General features: G+C 36.9%; 1 pseudogene across 1 annotated transcript; it reads right to left on the bottom strand.

Moving 5' to 3' along the window:
* Positions 1-4,377: 4,377 nt before the first annotated feature.
* On the bottom strand, positions 4,378-5,342 carry LOC309840282 (olfactory receptor 52B4-like; annotated as a pseudogene). Its single transcript has one exon. The product of its transcript is annotated as an olfactory receptor 52B4-like (transcript).
* Positions 5,343-6,002: the final 660 nt, after the last annotated feature.

The raw sequence follows: 6,002 nt of genomic DNA, 5'->3' as shown, positions 1-6,002 counted from the left end.
TATTCAAATTAATTTTTAAAAAACTGGGGTGCCTCAGTTGGTTAAGCATACAACTCTTGATCTTGGCTCAGGTCATGATCTTGGGGTTGTGAGACTGAGCCCCACATTGGGCTGCATGCTGAACATGGAGCCTGCTTAAGATTTTCTCTCTCTCTCTACCCCTGCCCCTCCCAACCCTACTCATGAACTAACTCTCAAAAAAATTCTAAAAAATAAAAATAAAAATAAAATTCTACGTATCACTTATGCAACTCAACACACACACCCAAAAAAATCTAATTAAAATGGGCAGAAGATATAAACAGATATTTCTCCAAATCCCAGATGGCCAACAGACACTTGAAAAAATTCTCTTCATCATCAGGGAAATGCAAATCAAAACTATGATGAGATATCACCTCATACTTGTCAGAATAGCTAAAACCAAAAACTCAAAAAACAAGTGTTGGCGAGGCAGTGGAGAAAAAGGAACGGTCATGCACTGTTATTGGCAATGCAAACTGGTAGAGCCACTGTGGAAAACAGTATAGTTTCTTAAAAAAATTAAAAACAGAGCTATCCTTCAATCCAGTAATGCACTACTAAGTATTTACCCAAAGAACATGAAAACACTAATTTGATGGGATATAAGCACCCCTATGTTTATAGCTATTTACAATAGCTAAATTATGGAAGCAACCCAAGGGTCATCAATATATGAATGGATAAAGATGTGAAACATACACACACACACACACACACACACACACACACACACACACACACTGAAATATTATTCAGGCATTAAAAAGAATGAAATCTTGGCATTTGCAACAACATGGCTGGATGTAGAGAGCACAATGCTAAGTGAAATAAGCCAATCAGGTAAAGACAAATACTGTATTATTTCACTCATGTGTGGAATTTAACAAAACAAAGAACAAAATAAAGAGAGAAAACAAAAAGCCATACTCCTAACTATAGAGAACAAACAGATAGTTACCTGAAGGAAGGTGAGTGGGGGAATGGGTAAAATAGATGAGGGGGATTAAGAGTACATTTACAATCAGTGGAGTCTCCAACTCTTGACCTTAGCTCAGATCTTGATGTCAGGGTTGTGAGTTTATGCCCCATGTTGGGCTCCACACTGTGTATGGAGCACACTCTTTAAAACACACACACGCACACACACACACACACAGAAAGTATACTTATCTAAAAAAAGAAAAAGAAAAAGAAAGTATACTTATCTGATGAGCACTGAGTAATATATGGAACTGTTGAATCACTCTATTATATACCTGCAACTGATTTAACACTGTATGTTAACTACACTGGAATTAAATCTTTTTAAATAAAATAGAATCTCAGTTTGCTCTCTGTAAATCTGGTAAATATTCATTTCATAAAATTTAGATAATGTACAAAGATGTCAGTGACCTTAAGGTTTATTAAAAAGAATTATTTATAAGAATGAATATAGGTCTATCTTAACAATGGACAAAAAGAAGTTACTTTGAAGGAAGGATAGAAAGAACAGAATCTTCAGGCAAGATGATGATATTATAGAGCTAAACCAATAAAAGTTTGCAAAATCAATGTTGTCTTGGTTGATAAACAGAAGGAAGAAAAGGAGCACCCAGTTCTATATGCATGGGGATGTACTGGGAAATGGTGGGATTCTGTATGTCAAGGTCACAGAGAAATTTTTTAAGGGTAAATTATAAAATCCACTTTGCTGCTATGCCTTTGCCTTGGAGTGATTAATGTAAATGATACTTTGTTCTTTTTTTTTCTTTTAATGTTCAGTTAGCCACTGTATAAGTACATCATTAGTTGCTCCCTTTAATTGATATTCTAGTAGGAGAAAACTAACATGATGATATAAACTTAAGTATTCTCATTTCTCAAAATCCAAATACCTTGGCATATCTGGTTACCCCAATACTTGGAGATATCCACTACACAAATGACATACTACCATCCCCCTGGGCCCCATTGAAAGGAATTAAGTTGTAGAGATTTTAGAGTATCTCAACTTCTAACCCATCAGTAATTACTAAAAAGTGATCCAGGTATACCCTGCATATCAAACAAAAATTCTCTTGAGAAATGAAGAAAGATTGTACCAGCAATAATTCTAATTCTAATATTTTCCACTAAAATGCAAGTAAGGCCTGTTAACTTTTGTGGTCTTTGATTCTACAACTTCTTTTTGTATTAGAAGAGGCAGAAATTATCACACCAAATATTTAAATATAAACAAGCTAAGAAGTTAAAAATGTATCCAGTGCTTACTCTGTCATATATATTCAAGATCCTGTTTATATTTTTTTAGTTCTCTCACAGCCATATGATAAAGGTATAATCAAGGAATTTAGAGATATGATACTTTTATGAAACTATCCATTACATTCTAAATTTTTTCCAGTGTTGGTGTGGTGTAATTGGCATAAAAACTATATACATTTAAGGTGTACTTATATGTACACCATGTACAGACATTATACTTTATGAAATGATTACCACAATCAAGCTGATTGAGAGATTCCTTGACTCACATAGTTACATTTTGTGTGTGTAGTGAGAACATTTAATGTCAACTCTCAGCAAGTTCCAAGTATACAATAATATATTAACTATAATCATCAGACTGTACATTAGATCCTTGGGTTTCATAACTGAAAGTTTGTAACCTTCAACCAACACCTATTTCCCCCACCCTGGTGCTCCTGGCAACCACCATTTCACCCTTCGCTTCTGTAAATTTGCCTTTTTTAGATTCCACATATAAAAGATCATATATTTATTTTTCTGTGCCCAGCTTATTTCACGTAGTAAAACACCTCCTGTCATGTTGTCAAAAATGGTGGCATTTTCTCCTTTTTATAGCTGAATAGTATTCTATTGTATATATGTACATTTTATCTTCCAGGTTTATTAAAATATAATTGGCATAACATTTTGTAAGCTTAAGGTATAAAACATAATGATTTAATACATCTATATCGCAAAATGATTGCCACAATAAGGTTAGTTAACTCATACATCACTTTACATAGTTATATTTTTCTCCATGTGTTAAGAACTTTTAGAATCTACTCTCTTAGAGACTTCCAAATTACACAGTGCAGTACTAACTATAGTAGTCACCATGCTATACATTACATTCCTAGAACTTATTCATCTTATAGCTGGAAGCTGTACACTTTGTCAACATTCACCCCTTTCTTCCATCCCCCACTACTCACCTCCAGAAACCACCAGTCTGTTCTGTTTGTATTCGTTTGGTTTATTTTTAGATTCCACATATAAGTAAGATCATACAGTATGGGTCTTTCTCCAACTTATTTTACTTACTGTAATGCCTCAAGACTCATCCATGTTGTCACAAATGGTTGAATTTCCTTTTTATATCTGAATAGCATTCCATTTTGTGTAATAGTGTGTATGTGTGTATATCACATTGTCTTTATCCACTCATCTCTCTAGACACATAGGTCATTTCAATGTCTTGAATATTGTAAATAATGCTGCAGTGAACATGAGGGCACGCAGTTATCTCTTTGAGATAGTGATTTCATTTCCTTCATATATATATACCCAGAGGTAAAATTTCTGACTATATGACAATTTGAGTTTTCAGTTTTTTGAGGAACCTCCATGCTTTTTTCCTTAGTGGCTCTACCAATTTATATTCTAAGAGTGCACAAGGGCTCCCCTTCCCCCAGGCCCTCACCAACACATGTTATCTCTTGTCTTTTTCACAAAAACCATGCTAAAGGTGTGAGGTGAAATCTCATTGTGGTTTTGAATTGAATTTCCCTGATAATTAGTGATGTTGAGAATTTTTTCATGTACCTGTTGGTCATTTGTAGGTTTTCTTTGAAAAAAAGAAGAAGAAGTCTGTACAGTCCCTTTGCCCATGTTTTAACCATGTTATTCTTTTGCCACTGAGTTTTGTTATTGAGTTGTGTGGGTTCTTTGTATTTTTTGGATATTAACCCTTTGTCAAATGCATGATTTGCAAATATTTTTTCCCATTCCATATGTTGCCTGTTTTTTGTTGTTGTTGTTCTTGATTGCCTCCTTTAGTATACAGAAGCTTTTTAGTTTGATGTAGTTCTGCTTGTTTATTTTGTTTTTATTGCTTGTACTTTGATATCCAAAAAAGTTCATGCCCTTTTCTTTTTTTTTTTTTTTTTTGGCATGAACTTTCTAAACACTACCTAAACACTACCCTTCTAAACACTACCCTTCTCAAAGCAATATGGCAATCTATCTTTCAAAGTCATAATGTATCACTTTGTTCACAACCAATAGAACCCTTAGTTCATAAGGCACTACAAAGCAGGGGAAGAAAATGTGAGGCCCTATAGTGGTAAACATACCACCTGATTAGTCACACAGACTCAGCATGGTTCCACTGTGAAAAGTACTGACCACACGCTCTCGAATCTGCTTGGTCTTGACCCCATAAATTATAGGATTCAGCATGGGAGGAGCTAACATGCAGATATTGGCCAACAGAATGTGAGTGTGGAGGGGAACATGATGCCCAAACCGCTGGGTAATTATTGTAAAAATGCCAGGCAAGTAGAACATGGAAATGACTCCAAGATGGGAGCCACATGTGCCTAGGGCCTTTTGCCGAGCTCCTCGGGAAGGGAGATGGAAGACTGCATTGAGGATGAGGGTGTAAGAAACCAAGATGAGCAAGGCGTCTAGCACTACAGTAGAGAGGAGAACAGACAAGCCATACCAGACATTGACATGAATATCAGCACAAGCAAACTTGGCAACCGCCATGTGCTCACAGTAGGTATGTGGTAGCACATTGCTATGGCAGAAAGGCAGTCTCTTGACCAGGAACACATCTGGGAGTATCACAGAGAAGCTTCTCATGACATGACCACAGCCAGGGCAACCCTTATGATTATGGCATGACTGAGCACTGCAGTATAGCGCAATGGGTCACAGATGGCCACATAGCGGTCAAATGCCATGGCCAGCAGAATCCCTGATTCAGCAATGAAGGTGGCATGGATGAAGAAGATTTGAGTGACACAGCCATCAAGGGAAATCTCCCCAGCATGAAACCAGAATATGGCCAGGGCTTTGGGCACAGTGGTAGTAGACAGGATGAGGTCAGCCACAGCTAGCATGCAGAGGAAGAGATACATGGGTTCATGGAGGCTACGTTCAGTGATGATGATGAAGACAAGGAGACTATTCCCAAGGACAGCAACCAGGTAGGAAATAAAGAAAGGAAGAGAAATCCACATGTGTTGGTCTTCCAGGCCAGGGATGCCCACCAGAACGAAGAATGAGTGGCTGGTACCAGTAGAGTTGAGGGTTGCCATTCCCAGGACAAGTCACCCAGTGTTGATGTCTAAGATCTGCAGACACCTCTTCTCTTTTGCCAAAAAAGGGCGACTACTGTTGAAGTAGGGGAGGTAGGAAAAGATCATTTTTCACTGGATGAGCTGTGGAAAGAATCCTAGTCAGAAGGTCCAGAAATATAGGTTAAAACTCTTTGACATTCTATGCATTATGTGATCTCAGTAAAATTACTTCCCTGCTCTGGGTCTCTCTTTAATTGCCTTAAATTTAATGTTGGGAAGAAGTTGGATTATTTAATTTGTAATAGAGTTGTTCCAGCTCTAGAATGCTATAGATCTCAGTCTCGGGTTGTTATAAACAGTTAAGAGCTGTGAATAACAAATACTGGAGTTTCCACTTTGACTATCAGAATATAATATGCCTCTCAATAGGAAACTGGTCACAGTTGACAATACTTTAACAAGCCTTGCTGAGCACCTACCATGGCTCTTTAGGGAACCTACTTGGGGGAGACAATTAAGTAAAATATCTAAATGATACAGATAATGTAAAGAAAAAGTTAAACACTAGGAGTTGTAGAAACATGAAGAGCTTCCCAGGAATTCAGAAAAGGTTTTCTAAAAGGCACTAGTCTAAGTGGAACCTTGACAAAGTAATGTTTTATCAAATAAAGTCATGTG

This window comes from Mustela nivalis, assembly GCF_964662115.1.
Source record: "Mustela nivalis genome assembly, chromosome: 9".
In the NCBI taxonomy this organism is placed as follows: Eukaryota; Metazoa; Chordata; class Mammalia; order Carnivora; family Mustelidae; genus Mustela; species Mustela nivalis.
This window is presented reverse-complemented; position numbering and strand designations above follow the sequence as displayed.